Consider the following 22348-nt stretch of genomic DNA (forward strand, 5'->3'; position numbering starts at 1 on the left):
CTGGACCTGGAAAAGTTTATCAATTTTGCTTCCAATTTCCACCCCTCCATCACCTTCACATGGTCCACAGGCAATGCTTCCCTTCCTTTCCTTGACCCCACTGTCTCAATTTCTGGTGATAGACTGCCCATCAATATTCATTACAAGCCTACCCACTCCTACAGCTACCTCGACTACAGCTCCTCACACCCGGCTTTGTGTAAGGACTCCACCCATTCCCTCCGTTCCTTTGCCTTCTTTGCATCTGTTCCAATGATGTTCCCTAAAGGCGCTTCTGACATGTCTTCTCCCTTAACCGAGGTTTCCCTCCCACTGTGGGTGACAGGGCCCTCAACCGTGTCTGACCCATCTCCTGTGTCTCTGCCCTTCCTCTCCCTCCCAGAACCATGATAGGGTTCCCCTTGGCCTCACTTTTCACCCCACCAGCCTCCGCATTCAAAGGATCATTCTCTGCCATTTCCGCCAACTCCAGCAAGATGCCAGCACCAAACACATCTTCCCTTCACCCTGCTCTGTCGGCATTCCGTAGGGACTGTTCCTTCTGGGATGCCCTGGTCCACTCCTCCATCACCCCCAGCACCTCATCCCCCTCCCACGGCACCACCTTCCCATGCAATTGCAGAAGGTGCAACACCTGCCCCTTTACCTCCTCCCTCCTCACTGTCCAAGGGCCCAAACACTCCTTTCAGGTGAAGCAGCACTTCACTTGCACCTTCTTCAATTTGGTCTACTGCATTCGCTGCTCCCAATGCGGTCTCATCTACATTTGAGACACCAAACGCAGACTAGGTGACTGCTTTGCGGAACACCTTCAGTCTGTCCGCAAGCATGACCCAGACCTTCCTGTTGCTTGCCATTTCAATACACCATCCTGGTCTCATGCCCACATGTCCACCCTTGGCCAGCTGCAATGTTCCAGTGAAGCCCAACACAAACTGGAGGAACAGCACCTCATCTTCCGCTTAGGCACTTTACGACCTTCCAGACTTAATATTGAGTTCAACAACTTCAGACCATGAACTCTCCTCCATCCTCACCCCTTTTTTTATCCCCTTTTTTCAATATTCAATTTTACTTTTTAATTTTTATTTTTTATCCAGTTATTTTTATTTTTATTTATTTTCATTTTTATTCATTGTTTTATCCCCACCTTTTATCCTATTTTTGATCTTTTTTCCCACCACCGTCCCCTCCCCCACCCCACCCATGCATCTGTCACTTGTTCATGTTGTTCTTTCCAGAGTGCTTACCCTTGTCCTACTATTATCACATTCTGCTTTCTGACCTTAATGCCACCATTAGCACCTCCTTTAGTCAGTACCGCTACCATTAACACCCCTTTGTCCTTTTGTTCATGACATCTCAGGCAATCTCTCCTTAACCCCCACCTATCACTGGCCTTCTATCCAGTTTCACCTGCTCCACCCCCCTTAAACAGTGTAAAGTTCATCACATTTTTACTTCTTTTTAGCCCTGAAGAAGAGTCACATGGACTCGAAATGTTAACTCTATTTTTCTCTCCACGGATGCTGTTAGACTTGCTGAGCTTTTCCAGCACTTTCAGTTTCTATTTCAGATTTCCAGCATCCGCAGTATTTTGCTTTTATCAGCTCATCATGACTGTGCCAACTCTCTAAAAAAGCCATCTACTGACCATTATTCCTCTCATTCTCATGTTCATACCCCATACCCTTTTATTTTCAATTATTTATTAATTTCCCTTTAAAGACTATTATCATGGATTCTGCTTCCACCATTTTCAATAGTAAGGCATTCCATATCCTAACAACCCTCTGCATAAAAAATATTCTCCTACCTTCTACCTGTGTTCCTTTTGTTAAGATCATGGATTTGTGCCCTCAGGTCACTTACCTGAACATTTTTGAAGCCATTTTACATTGCTGACCTATTGGGCTAGTACCATAGAGGGCAGCCCTCAGCACACTCACTTCTTGCAGCACCAGTTTGAATTTAGCAGCCAATTTGCAAGGCTGCTCCATCACTTGGGCTTTCCTATGTTACAACAGTTACTGCATTTCAAAATTACTTAATTGGCAGTAAAGAACTTTAAGATGGTCATATAAATACAAACCCTTTTTTCCTTTTATCTGCAAATAATGCCTGTCTCTAGACTGACTTTCCTTCACTGTTGACTGCTGCTTTTTAATCTCCTGGCATCCGGCCTTGAGGAACATTGCCAACGGATTGAAATAGTTTCTGAGTTTTTGCTCTTGTATTTTGAAACTCTCCTTTAATTGTCCTTGTCCCTTAACTATTGTCCCTACTCCCAGTTAGTGTCTTCTCCAAATTCATTTTTGTGCAACTGATGCTGTGAATAATTATGTAGGTCAGAGAATTTAATGTTATTGGCACTTGATCTTCCAGATGGATTTTGGACCAGTTCTGAATCATTTAGAGCTGACTTAGACATATCCAAAATTGGCCCTAATACCTGTAAAATAGAAGAAATGGATGATAGGCAAAAAACATGTCACACTGGGTTAGCTTTTCAGGAATTAAGACATCTGTGGGCTTAGAACCTTAGAACCATAGAAAGGTTACAGCACAGAAGGAGGCCATTCGGCCCATCTTGTCCATGCCAGCCCGAGGACACCCAGGTGCCCTTTCTAATCCCACTTCCCTGCACCCAGCACATAGCCCTGCAGCTTACAGCACTTAAGGTGCAGATCCAGGTACTTTTTAAAAGAGTTTAAAGTTTCTGCCTCTGCCACCAACTTGGGCAGTGAATTCCAGACGCCCACTACCCTCTGTGTAAAAAGGTTCTTCCTCATGTCCCCCCTACACCCTCTGCCACTTGAATCTATGTCCCATGGTTCTAGAATTCTCCACCAAGGGAAACAATTTTATCCTGTCCACTCTATCGAATAGATTTTGTACACCTCAATCAAGTCACCTCTCAGACTTCTTTGTTCTAAGGAAAATAACCCCAACTTACCCAATATCTCCTCGTAGCTACACTTTTCTAACCCTGGCGACATTTTTGTAAACCTCCTCTGCACTTTCTCCAGAGCTATTAGGTCCTTCCTGTAATTTGGTGACCAGAACTGCACACAATACTCCAGTTGTGGCCTCACCAGTGTTTTATACAACTCCAACATTATATCCTTACTTTTATATTCTATACCTCTGCCAATGAAGGAGAGCATTCCATATGCCTTCTTTACAACCTTGTCTACTTGAACTGCTGCCTTCAGGGACCTGTGTACTTGTACGCCAAGATCTCTCACTTCATCTACCCCCTCTTAGTATATTCCCATTTCTTTTGTAATCCCTGTAACTTTGTTTTCTGAAAATTTTGAGAAGTGCAAAACTTTACCCTGCATCTGATGTGGTCTGGTTAGGAAAGTATTGGCATTCAATTAGCAGACTTGAGCAGACATTAGCCTGATAATGCAAGAAACTAGCACCTGAATGCAATGTTTCAAAATTTATGCAAATATTATTACAAAATTTATGTGAAAAAATCCATTTTATATACTTTAAAGTACAGGAATATTAAGTAAGTGCCTTGTGTAAGGACCTGGAGGAAAATAGCAGGAAAATGTAACTTTCTCCAAATAATCCCATGTGGAAAATGGAAGTCCAGAACAAGCAATTCCAAGTTAGTTTGTTTTACTTGTAAAAGTTTGTTTCAAGCCATTGAAATACAGCATCTGTTTGAAAGCCATAGGAACATAGAAAACCTGCCAGACCATGGGCGGAATTGTCCAGTCCCGTTGGTGGCGGGTGTCATGGCGGGCTTGAGCGGACAATGTGGCGAGAAGGCCAAACTTGGTTCCACGCCGTTGTGAAACCAGATTGCGATCATCTATTCCACCCCTCAAAAAAGGGCCGCCTTTCGCACTGCCACACGTTGGGGACCTAATTTGAATACTTTAGCATCTCATTATAAGCCCTGTGCGCTGGAAGCATTGCTCGCATCAAATTTACCTCCCATGTTGGCGTGACTTCAGAACAGCGAGCTTCACGACTGCCTTTAAAAGGCGTGCACCTGGAGAACTGAACTTCGAGGGGAACCCGGAGGTGACTGCACACAACCTTACGCAGTGCTTGGAAAGCATCGCCCATAGTACATCAAGGAACAGGCAGTCGGTGGGGGGGATACAGGCAAGTTGCTTTTTCCCGACTGGCTTTCAGTGCGGTGCCAGGGCAGGGGCTCCAGTGCAGGTGAGGGCAGGGGTGGAGGGGTGGGCAAGGCAGCACAGACTGAAGGAAGTACACAAGCACATGCCATAGTGGGGGGGGTGGGGTGCTGAGTGGGGATGAGGGAAGCGGCTTGGAAAAGCTTGTCAAAAGTGAGCATTCTTCCGCAGCTGAGACTGTTCAGCAGCAGCTCCATTGACATGCTAGGAGTCAGGCCTCTGAAGCTTTGCTGCCCACTGAAGTAATGCAAAAGCACAAATATGTCACCAAATTATTCAGAACTTTCACGCCTTGGGCACAAACTGCATATTAATGTGCGTTTTAGCAGGCAGCAGAACAGTTGGCCGACTGGGCAAGTTGTAGAACCTTCCTGTGAAAGGTGGTCATGGCGCAGTCACTGGTGGAGTGTCACACAGCCCCTTGAAATGTCTTTATTAAGGTTTGGACCAGTATCCCTCATGGTTCAAGCTAACAGTGCAGCCTTGCAGTGTGGGTTAGGTGAGTACCTGCACCTGAGCTGAGAGCACAGCATGCAGTCCAGTGATCGAAGCTGCCGCCAATTGGTCAAATGGAGTGGGGCAATGGTGGGTGGGGTTAAGGAGCCATGAAGTTCATCAAAGTGGTGGCCAGCACTCTCTGGGAGGCGTGAAGGGGCCTTCAGATTGAACCAAGAGAGGTACTTAGGACACATATGCTAACTCATGCGTCTCTCTCTCTCTCTTTGATCCTGCAGGAGGAGAACATCATGGTCATAGAGCTTGGTGATTTAGCAGTATGCCTCATGGCTCACGGTGAGCAGAGAAGAAGAAGAGTGCAGCGGAGGCACCTGGCTCAGCAAAGATAGGAGTATCACCCTCAAGGTGAAGGGGTGGCAGGGCCTGCTGCATACACAGCTGAAGATCCACAGACCAGAGTCTATAGATGGCCTCTGTCATCCCTGCAATGACTGAGAACCAATGTCACCGAAGACTGCGCATATCAAGGGAACTGGTCGGTCACATATGCCACCTGATTACGGATTTGGCACCATGGGGACATGGAGGGCATCCACTGCCAGTGACCATGAAAGTGACCGCGGTGCTCAATTTTTATGCCAGTGGCTCCTTCCAGGGCTCCACAGATGCCCTAACAAAACTGGAGTCAATGGGAATCGGGAAATCTCTCCACTGCTTGGGGTCATACCTAGCACAAAGGAAGATGGTTGTGGTTGTTGAATGTCAATCATTTCAGTTCATGGACATCACTGCAGGAGTTCCTCAGGGTAGCGTCCTAGGCCCAACCATCTTCAGCTGCTTCATCAATGACCTTCCTTCCATCATAAGGTCAGAAGTGGGGATTCTGATGATTGCAAAATGTCCAACACCATTTGTGATGCCTCAGGTACTGAAGCAGTCCATATCCAAATGCAGCAAGACCTGGACAATATCCAGGCTTGTGCTGACAAGTGGCAAGTAACATTCACGCCATACAAGCGCCAGGCAATGACCATCTCCAACAAGAGAGAATCCAACCATTGCCCCTTGACGTTCAATGGCATTACCATCACTGAATCCCCCACTATCAACATCCTGGGGGTTACCATTAAACAAAAACTGAACTGGACTAGCCATATAAATACTGTGGCTACAAGAGCAAGTTAGAGGCTAGGAATCCTGTGACGAGTAACTCACCTCCTGACTCCCCAAAGCCTGTCCACCATCTACAAGGCACAAGTCAGGAGTGTGATGGAATACTCCCCACTTGCTTGAATGAGTGCAGCTCCCACAACACTCAAGAAGCTTGACACCGTCCAGGACAAAGCAGCTGGCTTGATTTGCACCACATCCACAAACATTCACTCCCTCCATCACCGACGCATAGTAGCAGCAGTGTATACCATCTACAAGGTGCGCTGCAGGAATTCACCAAGGCTCCTTAGACATCACCTTCCAAACCCACGACTACTACCACCTAGAAGGACAAGGGAACACCACCACCTGGAAGCTCCCCTCCAAGTCACCCATCATCCTGACTTGGAAATATATCGCTGTTCCTTTTCCTGGTGGAAATCCTGGAACTCCCTCCCTAACAGTACTATGTGTGTACCTACACCACATGGACTGCAGTGGTTCAAGAAGGCAGCTCACCACCACCTTCTCACGGGCAACTAGGGATGGGCAATAAATTCCAGCCCAGCCAGCGAAGTCCACATCCTGTGAATGAATTTTTAAAAGATCTGTGTGGGATCTTGCAAGCCTCCATGCACAAGTATATCCAGGAGGTCAGAGGCGCCATCTTCACAAAGGCACAGAACTTTGTGCATTTCCAGGATTAGGCAAGCCAGGAAACAAGAGTGCTGGGATTTGGGCAGATCTCAGGTTTCCCACAGGCGTAGGGTACCATCGAGTGCACTTACGTGAAGCTTAGATCTCCATGGCAACAAGCAGTCAACTACATCAACCGCAAGGGCTTCCACTCATTGAATGTTCAGCTGGCCTGAGACCATCACAAATGCATCCTACAGGTCTGAACATTATTCCTAGGGAGCGTTCACATCCTTAGCAGGTCTCAGATCCCTGACATTTTCCAGAGTCCACAGAGGCTGCAGTCTTGGCTCCTCGCGGACAAAGGCTACCCACAGAGGACGTGACTGATGGCACCTGTGCTGCAGCCTCAGACTGCAGCAGCGCGACGCTATAACAAGGCTCATGTCATGATGTGGACTTTGGTGGAGCAAACAATAGGCATATTGAAAATGAGGTTCCGGTGTCTTGACAGGTCCGGTGGAGCACTGCATTACAGTCCCCAGAGGGTGTCATGCATCATCGTCGCTTACTGCGCGCTCCACAACCTGGCGCTGCAAAGTGGAGAGGAACTGGCTGAGGAGGAGATGGTAGAGCTGCACGTCTCCTCCAATGAGGAGGATGTCGAAGGGGATATTGGCGATGAAGTCCTTGAAGGCGGGGATGCCGGTGATGAGGCCATCGCACTGGCCAGACAAGGCAGGCGCACTCGGGGGTCTCTCTCTAGCCACAAGATTCATGAAGGATAATGATGAGATGAAGTGAGGGCAGTCCTGACACCCTCACCTTGCATCTATGAACGTTTGACTCTGGTCTTGCTGACGGCAGCCCAACTATCATCAGTGCTCAGACTCATGTCATGGAGCTGCAGCGGAGGCCCTAATAGTCACAAGATTTCAAGAGGACGGTGACAACATGCAGTGAGGAAACTCCATAGATCTTCACATAGCCTCTGTAAATGTCTGACTCCTGTCTGACTGAAGGCAGCTCACTTGTGCTCTGTGATCAGCGTCATATCATGGAGAAGCAGCCGTAAAACTTTAAATGCACCTGATCCTTTGTCAGCCTTCAGTACCTGTCCCGTTCAGGAGCACACGGTCACCAGACACAAATGCTGACAAGATGGGGTGCCAGCCACCTCAAAGGTGCTGAGAGCACACAGAGAGAATGACAGAACACTGTGATGCCTGCCCGTGACATTCTGGCAGCAATGACAAGCACCATCAAGGTGAAGACATCACTAATGTATCCAGTGACTGTGAAGCTGGACCAACGCTTGGCTCTGAAAGTTGCACTGCACAGGAAAGAGGCCCTGGATTGAGACTCCTGCCTTTATCTTGTGCAGGAACCATGGTTTCACATCTGAGTGACATGAACACTGCTCATCATAACAAGGAGTGATAGGCAAGGAGACATTCTTGGGAGTTTATTGACAATAGTGAACATTATGTAAATGTGATTAACACCCATGCCCAGGCTGTGCAAATACATCTACTTAACCTTCCTAACCCTTGGTGCTTCCCTGACATCCACAGCAGAGGTGGAGGCAGCCTGCTCACTGCGATGCCCTGTCTGTGATGACTTTGGCATACGTCCTCTGGAGGGCCGAGATCTGGAGAGACCCAGCCTGCTTTGGGGTGTCCTGCTGTGGGACAACTGCACCCTCCTCGGCCTCTTGATCTGGAGCTGCGGGGGTCACAGGAGGAGGGGATTTGGATCATCCGGACATTCCGGAGTCACCTGGGTAGATGGCCCCGGGCTGTCGAGCTGCTGGTCCATCTCCCTATGAGTGCTCAATAGCCCCTGGTTGAATCCTTGAAGAGAAGGTGAAGTAGGAGTGAGATGGAGCTACTCCGCACCTCTCTGGTGTTGACACTGTTGGAGGCCAACTATGGCATCAGCGATGGAGTTCAGCCCGTGCAGCAGTATAGGACTGTTGTCCTGGACCAAGATCTCCCTGGCGGCCACCATCCTGCCAGTGTTGTCCTCGGTGTGTTGGCATGCCAGCAATATCACCTCAAACTGAAGGCGGACAGACTCCTCCATCGCCACTTGCAATCTGAGTGCACAAGACATCCCTTCCTGATGTCCCTGTGTTTGTTTTTGCAGCTTCTCCTAATGATTGAGGCCCAAGTCCAGAGGCTCATCATGTGACTCGGACTCAGCAGATTTCTTGAATTCAGCAGTCCTCTGAGTGTTGGCGACCAAGGATGTCCCTACCTCTGCCTGCTATGGAACAGATTGTGTGGTGTGCTCACTAGATTGTGATCCTGAGGCTACTGTACATCTGGGATAAAAACAAAAAGCTACTGCAGATGCTGGAAATCCAAAACAAAAACAGAATTACGTGGAAAAGCTCAGCAGGTCTGGCAGCATCGGTGGAGAAGAAAAGAGTCGACGTTTCGAGTCCACATGACCCTTCAACAGAACTGAAGTATAGTTAGGAGAGGGGTGAAATATAAGCTGGTTTAAGGTGGGGGGGCGGGGGAAGAGAAGTTGAGGGTGGGGTGGTTGTAGGGACAAGCAAGCAGTGATAGGAGCAGATAATCAAAAGATGTCACAGACAAAAGGATCAAAGAGGTGTTGAAGGTGGTGATATTATCTAAGAAAAGTGCTAATTAACAATGGATGGCAGGACACTCAAGGTACAGCTGTAGTTGGGGTGGGGTGGAAAGACTGACAAGGTTGTAGATTTAAAAATAATAGAAATAGGTGGGAAAAGAAAAATCTATATAAATTATTGAAAAAAAAACCAAAAGGGAGGGAGAAGAAACGGGGTGGGGATGGGGGGAGGGGGAGTTTAAGATCTAAAGTTGTTGAATTCAATATTCAGTCCGGAAGGCTGTAAAGTGCCTAGTCGGAAGATGAGGTGCTGTTCCTCCAGTTTGCATTGAGCTTCACTGGAACAATGCAGCAAGCCAAGGACAGACATGTGGGCAAACTACCTCTACATCTGGGTCCCACCTAGGAGTGTGTTGCTGCACTGGTGGAGTGTATGGGTGAACGTGTTGAGGGGTCCTCATTCGAGGTGCACTCAGCGCTAGGGTCGGAGTCACGGTTGCCTGAGGGTGACGTATCAGATGTGGATCAGACTTGGAGAGAAAGCGGAGATTTTTAGTGTTTGGCAGCCACATTGAACACAGAACAACGGACTGAGAATAACTTTGAGAGTGGGATCATTTGGTGCAGGATCCTCATGTGGGTGTTTGTCGCCAACCTTACCGTTGCCGCAGGAATGGTCAATATCCTCTCCGGCCAGCTGGAGTAATGACCTTGCTGTTTGGCTCTCCACCCCCGATCTGGGACCTCTCTCGGTGATTGTGCACGATCTTGTTAATCATAAAGACAGATGGAGAGAGTGTGAGTAAGGCGCATGCCAGGCCAAATGAGAAGGATACCAGGCGTGCGTGAGTGCTGAGTGGAGCCATGGATGGGATAAGGAGGCAATCTCCATAGGAGATGAGGCCAGATAGCGATGTGAGAGCATGTGTGAGAGAGTGAGTGGTGTGTGCGCGGCTGCATTTTAAATATGGTGCCCAGTGTGAGGAAGCAGTGAGGTAACAGCGTGGCTGGCCAATCAGAGGCCTTCTGCCAGCGATCTGGCCTGTTTCCTGTAACTGCATTAGTTATGAGGCAGAAAGGGGCGATACGGCACAAAAACCCGCCATTGCAGCCAGCAGTAAAACGCCTTTTTCACGCCCACTACCGCACATAGTGCAAACCTGGGATGATTGCACTCCATGTTTAGAATACAAATTGCCAAAAAGGTTTTATAGACCAAAAATAGCTTCTAACATGCTCCCATTAGAACTTCAAGAGTTTCCAATTTGCCTCTGGTTACCATTTACAAGGCAAATCTAGGTAGGGACTGATAGCTTGGGTGGGAACTGCCTACACTAAAACTCTTTCTCAGTTAGGACTCTGCATTTCTGTTGAGGTCAATATTTCTAATGAAGTGAAGAGTCTCCCAATGGGCAGTTGTGAGTTGCACTGTGGGGTGCAGTTCACTTCCCTAGCAGAACCCACAAAGAGTCCAAGTTATATTTTAGAATAAATTCCAGATAGGCCCCTCTACATGAGCGGCGTGGAAGAATGTGGCCGTGCTCGGGTTCAAATTGAACAACCTCTCCTCCTCCAATCTCACTTTAGTCATGCTACCTGTCCTGAATCTTACTCACCTCGACTTAATCTTCCCTGCTGTCAGCTTTCACTGCAACCATGAGAAGAGCTTATAAAGCTCTACCTTGGACCTCTGGTGACGGAATAGAGGAGTAGCGAAAGCAGCAGGAACACCAGCAGCAGTACCACCAGCAACAGTAGCTGCCTTGTCCTGAACCACAATGTGCTCCACAGGACAGAAGGGCTGAACACAAAGGTTCAAATTGAAGGAGGCAATACCATCCATCACAGCAGGCAGGCAGAGGGTAGCCCTCCTCAAATATCCTAGTACCAATGCCTCAAGATGCTTAAGTTTTTATACAGGTTGTTGCTGACATCTGCAGACACCTGGAACAAGATCAGATGGACATGGATTGCCAATGGCTGTCAAGGTGGCTATCACTCCCTAGAGTTGTGCGCTCTCTTCTGCAAGGAGAGAAAGCAGAGAGTTATGAATGTGCGAAATGGATAATGTGGAGAGCAAGGAATGGATGATGACATTGAGGCATGGGTGTGAGTTGGTAATAAGATGAAAATGACTGTCAGTGCTGATTGTTCAGATGCAGAAGTGAGGAGGTGCCTCAAGAGAGAGGAATGAGTGAAGCTGCAAGGTGCATTCATCAGAGGAGTGCTGGGGAAGTCAGAGTGTGGGTTTGGCACCTGAAAGTGGAATGTCATCACCTTTCCAGTCATCATGAGGTCATTGAACGTCTTGGGGCAGGGTTTACAGATTCAAGGAACCAGACTCAAAGAACAAGAACAAAGAAAAGTACAGCACAGGAACAGGCCCTTCGGCCCTCCAAACCTGCGCCGACCATATTGCCCGTCAACTAAAACATTTTGCACTTCCGGGGTCCGTATCCCTCTATTCCCATCCTATTCATGTATTTGTCAAGCTGCCTCTTAAACACCACTATCGTACCTGCTTCCACCACCTCCTCTGGCAGCGAATTCCAGACACTCACTACCCTCTGCGTAAAAAACTTGCCTCGCACATCTCCTGTATAATTTTCTCCTCTCACCTTAAATCTATGTCCCCTAGTAATTGACTCTTCCACCCTGGGAAAAAGCTTCTGACTATCTACTCTGTCCATGCCACTCATAATTTTGTAAGCTTCTATCAAGTCACCCCTCAATCTCCGTCGCTCTAGTGAGAACAACCCGAGTTTCTCTAATCTCTCCTCATAGCTAATAACCTCCAGACCAGGCAGCATCCTGGTAAACCTCCTCTGCACCCTCTCCAACGCCTTTTTGGTAATGTAGCGACCAGAATTGCATGCAATATTCCAAGTGTGGCCTAACCAAGGTTCTATACAACTGTAGCATGACTTCCCAGCTTTTATACTCAAAACCCCTACCAATGAAGGCAAGCATGCCATATGCCTTCCTGACTATCTGCGTTGCCACTTTCAGTGACCTGTGGACCTGTACACCCGGATTCCTCTGCGCGTCGATGCACTTAAGGGTTCTGCCATTTACTGTATAATTCCTGCCTGTATTAGACCTTCCAAAATGCATTACCTTGCATTTGTCCAGATTAAACTCCATCTGCCATTTCTCCACCCAAGTCTCCAACCGATCTATATCCCATTGTATCCTTTGACATACCTCTTCACTGTCTGCAACTCCTCCAACCTTAGTGTCATCTGCAAACTTACTAATTAGCCCAGTTACATTTTCCTCCAAATCATTTATGTATACTACAAACAGCAAAGGTCCCAGCACTGATACCTGCGGAACTCCACTAGTCACAGCTCTCCATTCAGAAAAGCACCCTTCCACTGCTACCCTCTGTCTTCTATGACCAAGCCAATTCTTTATGCATCTCCTGCTGTTCACGTCTTTGCCGCTTCCATCCCCACCTTCATCAGTAAGGCTGGCCTCCTCCTGTCCACGGAAACAGCACTTCTTTTCAGCACTTCTCAGACCCTGCAGCAGGATCTTCAGAAAAGAGTCAGGGACCTAGGGGTGTAGCGTTTCCACATAGCCTTTCCATTTCTATGGAAGCAATTCAGCTTGTTTGAGCCTTACCAGAGTTAGTTTAACTGTAATTTTTTTTCTTTATTCATCCTTGGTATGTGGGCATCACTGACAATCCAGCAGCATTTGTTGCCCATCCCTAATTGTCTGTAAGCCAAGTAGCTTGTCACACCATTTCAGGGGCAGTTAAAAGCCAATCTTATTGCTGTGGGTCTAGAGTCACATGTAGGCCAGACCAAGACACCAGATTTCCTTCTCTAAAAGGCAGGTGAACCAAATGGGTTTTTACAACAATGGCTTCACATTCACCATTACTGAAACAAGCTGTACAATTCCAGATTATAGTGGGATTTGAACCCAACGTTAGCCTGGGCCTCTGAATGACTAATCCAGTGATGTTACCACTACACCACCATCTTCTTAACAGAATTGGGTCATCGCCACACCCACACTCTCTGATTGGCCAGGAAACCCAGAAGTGAGATACTAATGCCAAAGTTTCATGAAAGAGCCACAACAAAGCTCCCTTGTCTGTCAAATAGGTTCCTGACCCACTGTCAGCCTTCCCCACCCCGTGAGCAGGTTTGTTGTATTAAGATTATGCCAACTAACCCAACAAACTCTCGCCATGCATCATCCCAGTATTACACCAGGATTGCATTCAAAGAAATTTGGCCCTTATGAGCAATAAATTGATATATATATAAATAGTAAGGACAAACAGTAAATTTATTGAAATGTGAAGACTTAACTATACCAATTCGGAATATGAAAAACAACAACCATTTATGGGAAAATTTTCCATGCCCACTGGGCATCAGGCATGCATGGACAATATAACAGGAAGGCCAAAAATTTGTTTGACGCCATCGTGAAGCACGTTTACAATCGTCTGCTCCGCCCATCAATAGTGGGCTGTGTTTCCTGCCACCCGATGTTGGGAACTTCATTGTAACACATCTGCATGCCATTATAAGCCCAGCTCACCAGAACCATCCTCCAATGCTGGATCACCTGAGCACATCGGTGTTATTGCACATCAATGTATTTCAGAACAGCATTTATAAGGTGTGCAGCTGGCGAGTGCACTTCAAGGGGAACTCGGATGTGAGCGCACAGTAACATTGCGCAGTGCTCACGAGGGTCTACTGTTGGACCTCAAGGTTGATGCGCCAGCCATTCAGACAAGGGCACAGGCAGGTTGCTTTTCCTTGGCTGGCTGATGGGGCAGGGGGTTAAGGCGAGTTGTCGGGTGGGGAGCAGTGGTGGCAAGGTCTGCAGAGTGGTTGAGGCGAGTTGGGGGCGGGGGGTCAAGGGCTGCACTGCGGTTGAGGCAAGTTGGTTGTGGGGCGGTGGGGCTGTGGTGGGCAAGGGCTGCCCTGCATTTAATGATAGTGCAGAAGCATGTAGGGGAAGGAAGCGGCCACACATTAGGAAAACCTTGTATAAAGTGACCACTCCACAGCTGAGACAGCTCAGACATAACCACATTGACATACTTGGAGTTGGGTCTCAAGATTATCTGCCCACTCAAGCAACGCAGAGGCAATAAAATGCCACCAAATGCTCCAAAGCTCTTCATCCCTTGGGAACAGACTACAAACTAATGAGCGTTTTAGTGGACTGCAGAACAATTGCATGACTCTGCACGTTGTACAATCTCTTGCTAAAGCTGGCCATGGAGCAGTCACTGGTGGAGGCAATCACAGCCCCCTGCAATGTAATCATTAAAATTGGACCAGTCTCCTCCTTGGTTCATGCTAACAGTGCAGACTTGCAGTGCGGGTTAGCAGAATGCCTGCGCCTGAGGTGAGTGCACAGCATGCAATCCAGTGGACGAAGCTGCCGCCAGTCGGTCAGGTGGAGTGGGTCAGAGGTGGGTGGGGTTTCTTTTTTTTAATCATTCACGGGATATGGGCTTCGCTGGCAGGGCCAGCATTTATTGCCTTTGAGAAGGTGGTGTGAACTGCCTTCTTGAACTGCTGCAGTCCATGTGCTGTAGGTACACCCAGAGTGTGATTAGGAAGGGAGTTCCAGGCTTTTGACCCAGCGACAGTGAAGGAGCGGTGATATATTTCCAAGTCAGGATAGTGAGGTGACTTGGAGGGGAACTTCCAGGTGGTGGTGTTCCCACCTATCTGCTGCCCTTGTCCTTCTAGATGATAGTGAGTTTAAAAGGTGCTGTCGAAGGAGCCTTGGAGAATTCCTACAGTATATCTTGTAGATGGTACACACTGCTGCTACTGTGCATCAGTGGTGGAGGGAGTGAAGGTTTGTATATGTGGTGCCAATCAAGTGAGCTGCTTTGTCATGGACGATGTCAAGCTTCTTGAGTGTTGTGGGAGCTGCACTCATCCAGGCAAGTGGGGAATATTCCATCACGCTCCTGACTTGTGCCTTGTAGGTGGTGGACAGGCTTTGGGGAGTCAGGAGGTGAGTTTGCTCGTCGCACGATTCCCAGCCTCTGACCTGATCCTGTAGCCAGAGTATTTATATGGCTGGTCCCATATACATAAGGATGCTGATAGAGTGGGATTCAGTGAAGGTAATGCCATTGAACATCAAGGGATTCTGTCTTGTTGGAGATGGTCATTGCCTGGCACTTGTGTGGTGCGTATATTACTTGTCACTTGTCAGCCCAAGCCTGAATATTGTCCAGGTCTTGCTGCATTTGGACATGGACTGCTTCAGTTTCTGAGGAGTCGTGAACAGTGCTGAACATTGTGCAATCATCAGCAAACATCCCCACTTCTGACCTTATGATGGAAGGAAGGTCATTGATGAAGCAGCTGAAAAAGGTTGGGCTGAGGACACTACCCTGAGGAACTCCTGCAGTCATGTCTTGGAGCTGAAATGACTGATCTCCAACAACCACAACCATCTTCCTTTGTGCTATGTATGACTCCAACCAGTGAAGAGTTTTCCCCCTGATTCCCATTGACTCCAGTTTTGCTTGAGCTCTTTGATGTCACACTCGGTCAAATGCGGCCTTGATGTCAAGGGCAGTCGCTCTCACCTCACCTCGGGAGTTCAGCTCTTTTGTCCATGTTTGAACTAACGCTGTAATGAGGTCATGAGCTGAGTGGCCCTGGGGGAACCCAAACTGGGCATCAGTGAGCAGGTTATTGTTAAGCAAGTGCCGCTTGATAGCACTGTTGATGACCTCTTCCATTACTTTACTGATGATTGAGAGTAGACTGATAGAGGGGGGTAATTAGCCGGGTTGATTTGTCCTGCTTTTTGTGTGCAGGACATACCTGGGTAATTTCCCACATAACCGGGTAAATGCCAGTGTTGTAGCTGTACAGCTTGGCTAGGGGTGCGGCAAATTCTGGTCTTCAATACTATTGCCAGAATATTGTCAGGTCCCATAGCCTTTGCACTATCCAGTGCCTTCAACCGTTTATTGATGTCACGTGGAATGAATTGAATTGGCTGAAGACTGGCAGCTTTGATGCTGGGGACCTCTGGAGGAGGCCGAGATGGATCATCTACTTGGCACTTCCAGCTGAAGATTGTAGCAAATGCTTCAGCCTTATCTTTTGCACTGATGTGTTGGGCTCCCCCATCATTTAGGATGGGGATATTTGTGGAGCCTCCTCCTCCAGTGAGTCGTTTAATTGTCTACCACCATTCACGACTGGATGTGGCAGCACTGCAGAGCTTAGACCTGATCCGTTGATTATGGGATCACTTAGCTCTGTCTAACACTTGCTGCCTGTGCTGTTTGGTATGCAAGTAATCCTGTGTTATAGCTTCACCAGGTTGGCACCTCATTTTTAGGTATGCCTGGTACTGCTCCTGGCATGCCCTCCTGCATTATTCATTGAACCAGGGCTGATCCCCTGGCTTGATGGTAATGGTAGAGTGAGGGATATGCCAGGCCATAAGGTTACAGATTGTGTTCGAGTACAATTCTGCTGCTGCTGATGGCCCACAGCACCTCATGGATGCCCAGTCTTGAGTTGCTAAATCTGTTCAAAATCTATCCCATTTAGCACGGTGGTAATGCCACACAAGACGATGGAGGGTATCCTCAATGTGAAGGCAGGACTTCGTCTCCACGACTGTGCGGTGGTCACTCCTACTGTTACTGTCATTGACAGATGCATCTGCGGCAGGAAGGTTGGTGAGGATGAGGTCAAGTATGTTTTTCCCTCTTGATACTTCCCTCACCACCTGCTGCAGACCCAGTCTAGCAGCCATATCCTTTAGGACTCGGCCAGTTCAGTCAGTAGTGGTGCTACTGAGCCATTCTTAGTGATGGACATTGAAGTCCCCCACCCAGAGTATATTCTGCGCCTTTGACACCCTCAGTGCTTCCTCCAAATGTTGTTCAACATGGAAGAGCACTGACTCATCAGCTGAAGGAGGGTGGTACGTGGTCATCAGCAGGAGGTTTCTTGATGTCAGGAGTCTTCATGGGGTCCAGAGTCAATGTTGAGGACTCCCAGGGCAACTCCCTCCCGACAGTATACCACTGTGCCGCCACCTCTGCTGGGCCTGCCCTGCCGGTGGGACAGCACATACCCAGGGATGTTGATGGTGGTGTCTGGGACATTATCTGTAAGTTATGATTCCATGAGGATGACTATGTCAGGCTGTTGCTTGACTAGTCTGTGTGCCAATTCTCCCAATTTTGGCACTAGCCCCCAGATGTTTGTAAGGAGGACTTTGCAGGGTCGACAGAGCTGGGATTGCTGTTTACACTTCCATTGCTGAGATCATACAAAGAGAATGACGGAACTCTGTGATGCCTGCCCATGATATTCTGGCAGCAATGGCAAGCACCATTGAGGCGAAGGCATCACTAATTTTTCCAGTGAGTGTGAAGATGGACCATCACTTTGGTCTGAAGGTTACACACTGCACAGAGAAGAGGTCCTGGACTGAGACACCTGCCTTTGTCTTGTGCAGGGATCAAGGTTTCACACCTGAGTGACACGAACACTGCTCATCAGAACAAGGAGCCATAGGCGAGGAGACATTATTTATTTATTTTATTAACAATGTGAACATTATGTACAGGTGATTAGCACCTGTGCCCAGGCTGTGCAACAATATCCTCTTAACCTATCTAACCCTGCCCTGTCTTGGTGCTACCCAACATCCACAGCGGAGGTGGAGTCAGTCTGCTGATTGCTATGCCCTGTCTGTAATGACCTTGACAGGTGTCCTCCAGTGAGCCGAGACCCGGAGGACTCTGGCCTGCTTTTGGGATCCTGCTGTGTGGCAGTGGTACCCTCCTTAGCCTGTGGAGCTGGAGCTTCTGGAAGAGGGGATTCGGATGTGCCAGACATGCCCTGGGTGGATGGCCCTGGGGTGTGCAGCTGCCTGAGAGCCCTGGCTGACTCCTTGAGGAGAAGGGGAAGCTGGAGTGAGATAGAGCTGTCCTGCACCCCTCTTGTTTTGACACTGTTGGAGGCCAACTATGGTGTCAGCAATGGAGTTCAGCATGCTCAGCAATGCAGGAGTGATGTCCTGGACCAAGGTCTCCATGGCAGCCGCCAGGAAGCGGAGGCATTGGGGGTCTGCCCTTGGGCCAATTACGGCCTTCAATGGTCTCTTAAGGGTTACTTCCCAGCTACTACCATATTTTACCAGTGGCAGGAGATGCCCATTCCATGTGGTGAAACCTGGTTGCCTTTTTGTGGACTGAGGGCTTTCCCTCCTGTTCACCTAACAAAAGCTTCACCCCAAGGTAGTTTACCCCACCTCCCTGCATGTCTCCCTGCCCTGCCAAATCCAGCCTCCCACCCACACACTGAGGCCTGCTAGCTTTGTCCCAGCAAAATGGCTGTGGTTCAAGCAGTGGCTACCACCCCTGGTGGAGCTGCTGGGACTAAAGAACTGCCAGCCATTTGATTGAAACTTCCTCTCAGATGGGAGTCATTAAATCGCTGCATGATGACCCAGCCAAGTGGAGACGGGCTCACCTCTGATTTTTCAGCAGGGGCGGGGCCACCACCTTTGCGTAAAATTCTGGCCATGGTTTTTCAATTCACCATGTCTTTGTGTATGATGTCTTATTTCCAGGGTGTAGAGATGGATCTATGCCTGTAGCAGGCACAAATCTATCATATCTGTGAGATGGATTGGAGCATTCCCAGACTCTTGCCTCCTTTCGCTGAAACATCACTTGCACCCCTGTGCAGTGATGCCTGGTGAAACCTAGCACTATGATCTGCCTCCAGACCTCAATCATTCTTGTTTATCCAGTCATAGACAGTAAACCAGCTGCATTTGCTTCTCTTCCTCCTCACACATTGTTGTCTCTGGAGTCCTCCAAGAATCTATGCTTAGTCTCCACCTATTGCTCATCAGGATACTCCGCCTCAGTCAAGTCGTTCAAAGGCAGGTCAGGTTCCACATACTGTATAAGCTAATTACATCATCCAGCTCTACCTCACCACATCAGGACAGCTCCTGCCTTCACAATCCCTTTCACGACTCCTCCATTATCTTTAACTTGTCACATTTCTTGTCCGATATTCTTTACTAGATGAACAGAAATCTCCAACTAAATAATGGGAAGACCAAAGCTGTTGTACATGCTACAAATTCTGTCCTTAACCATTAGCTCATGCTTCTCCCGGGCAACTGTCTGATATTGAATCAGACCATTCACAACCTTGCTGTTGTTTTTGACCACAAAATGAGTTTCTGATTACATTTTCTTTACTTCAACTCCTGGGATGTAGGGATTGCTAGCAAGATCAGCATTTATTGCCCATCTCTATCCAACTGAGTGGCTTTCCAGGTCATTTCAGAAGATAGTTAAGAGTCCACTACATTTCTATGGGCCTGGAGTCACATGAAGGCCAGACTGGATAAGGATGGCAGATTTCCTTCCCAAAAGGACATTAGTGAACCAGATGGGTTTTAAAGGCAATCTGGTAGTTCAATAGACACCATTACTGATATTTATTTTTGTTTTAATTCCTGACTTATTTAACTAACTGAATTTAAATTAGGGAATTTAAAACTGTTGTGGTGGGAATTGGATAAGTGTTTCCAGATCATTAATCCAGACCTTTGGATTGCTATTCCAGTAATTTAACCACTAATTTACCATACCACCCTAACCCTTCCCCAAATCTACTCCATCACTACTTCCACTTGACTTCGCCCCTGCCTCAGCACATCTGCTGCTGGAACCTTTGCTACCTCTGGACTTTTCCAAAGTTCTCCTAGCTGGACTCCCATCCTCCACCTATTAACTGTGTTCGCTGTATCCTAACTTACACAAAGTCCCATTCACTCCAAGATTCACAAATCCATATTGGCTCCCAGTCTGACAACACTTCAGTTTTAAAATTTTCGTCCTTGTTTTCAAATCTTGCCATGGCTTTACTTTTTCCTATTCTCTAACTTCCTCCAATCCTACAACCCTCCATGGTCTCCTTGTGCCTTCAATTCTGGACTTTTGAGCATCCCAATTTTAGTTACTCCAGCATTGGTGGTCGGATCTTAATGTTGCTAACCAGAGGAATGGCAGGGTTCTCCAGTCCAACCTGAAGAGAGGCTGTTAGGTGTGAATTTTTTTTTTAATGCGTTCCCCTGGAATGTTTACAGATACTTCAACTTGAACTGCATCCAGAGGTTGCATTGCCTCAGAGGGCTGAGGGCTCCAATCTTCCACACCCCCAAGTCCTCCAAGATCCACCCCCATCGCTAATTCCCCAGACCTCTGATCTCCCTCTTCTCTCCTCCACAAGAACCCCCTTGCTCGAAATTGCACTCTCATCCACCCCCCACCCTTGAACCTGGTATTGGCCCCTTCCCCAGGTTGGTGTTGAGACCTAACTGGTCCTGAATCCTTATTTTCAGTGTTCTTGCCCAAATGAAATCCAAATCTTTCAATCAGACTTCACAGGGAGTGGGATGGGTGGTGCGGGAAACCTGTCAGTTATATCACAATATCACATGCACATTGTGGAGTTCAGGACTCTACTTCCAGGCTTCCAGCGTGATATTGGCTCTCCCTGTTCCCGCCAGGCCAAATAAAATTTGTCCCTTCGGAGCAGAAATTACTTTACAGAAATTTTGTCTGTTTCTTTGACTTTCCACTGACCTCATCCCAACAAACCAGGAATGCATCTTTTAAATATAGATGATCAACTTGGACCCATAGCCCATAAAGGCGGCAAAACCTTGAGATCTCTGAAGGCGGAGGGGCATGTTAGTGGGGTGGTGAAAAAGGCATATGGGACACTTGCCTTTATCAATCGAGGCATAGATTACAAAAGTAGGGAGATCATGTTGGAGTTGCATAGAACCTTGGTGAGGTCACAGCTGGAGTACTGTGTGCAGTTCTGGTCACCACATTATAGGAAGGATGTGATTGCATTGGAGGGGGTGCAGAGGAGATTCACCAGGATGTTGCCTGGGATGAAACATTTCAGTTATGAAGAGAGGTTGGATAGACTTTGGTTGTTTTCGTTGGAGCAGAGAAGACTGAGGGGCGACCTGATTTAGGTGTACAAGATTATGGGGGGCATAGACCGGGTGGATAGGGAGCAGCTGTTCCCCTTAGTTGAAGGGTCAGTCACAAGGGGACATAAGTTCAAGGTGAGGGGCAGGAGGTTTAGGGGGGATGTGAGGGAAAACTTTTTTACCCGGAGGGTGGTGATGGTCTGGAATGCACTTGCCTGGGAGGGTAGTGGAGGCGGGTTGCCTCACATCCTTTAAGAAGTACCTGGATGAGCACTTGGCACATCATAATATTCAAGGCTATGGGCCAAGTACTGGTAAATGGGATTAGGTAGGTAGGCCAGGTGTTTCTCACGTGTTGGTGCAGACTTGATGGGCCGAAGGGCCTCTTCTGCACTGTGAGATTCTGTGAAAACACAAGAGCTGCAATCTGTCACTCTATGAGGTAAATCTGCATTGGATCCAAGGAATAGAAAAATAATAATTTTATCCTTTTCCCCTCTATATAAAGCAACCCTAACCAATTCCCCAGCTTCAGTAGAAAGTCAACTACAGATCTGTTTTCTAATGCATAGCCCTTTCATTCTTATTGCTTTATATTTCAAAGCTTTCACAATGCATGAAAATTCTTAAAATAGTTTTTTGTTTATTCATTCATGGGATGTGAGCTTCGTGGGCAGGGGTAGCATTTATTGTCCATCCCTAGTTGCCCTTGAGAAGGTGGTGGTGAGCTGACTTCTTGAACCACTGCAGTCCATGTGGTGTAGGTACACCCACAGTGCTATTAGGGAGGGAGTTCCAGGATTTTGACCCAGCAACAGTGAAGTAACGGCGATATATTTCCAAGTCAGATTGGTGAGTGACTTGAAGGGGAGATTCCAGGTGGCGATGTTCCCATGTATCTGCTGCCCTTATTCTTCTAGTAGGTGTGGGTTTAAAAAGTGCTGTCGAAGGAGCCTTGGTGAATTCCTGCAGCGCATCTTGTAGATGGTATACACTGCTGCTAATGTGCGTCGGTGGTGGAGGGAGTGAATGTTTGTGGATGTGGTGCCAATCAAGCAGGCTGCTTTGTCCTGGATGGTGTCAAGCTTCTTGAGTGTTGTGGGAGCTGCACTCATCCAAGCAAGTGGGGAGTGTTTAATCACATTTCTGACTTGTTCCTTGTAGCTGGCAGACAGGCCTTTGGGAGTCAGGAGGTGAGTTACTCGTTGCACGATTCCTAGATTCTGACCTGCTCTTGTAGCCACAGTATTTATACGGCTAGTCCAGTTCAGTTTCTGGTCAATGGTAACCCCTAGGATGTTGATAATGGGGGATTCAGTGATGGTATT

The 22348-nt window shown here is 47.8% G+C and overlaps 1 protein-coding gene across 2 annotated transcripts in view; it reads left to right on the forward strand.

Annotated features, from left to right (window-relative positions):
- Nucleotides 1-22348, forward strand: part of LOC144679839 (uncharacterized) — a 219366-nt gene that overhangs the window by 102694 nt on the left and 94324 nt on the right. The window lies entirely within an intron of this gene.

This window comes from Cetorhinus maximus, chromosome 1, assembly GCF_964194155.1.
Source record: "Cetorhinus maximus chromosome 1, sCetMax3.hap1.1, whole genome shotgun sequence".
In the NCBI taxonomy this organism is placed as follows: domain Eukaryota; kingdom Metazoa; phylum Chordata; class Chondrichthyes; order Lamniformes; family Cetorhinidae; genus Cetorhinus; species Cetorhinus maximus.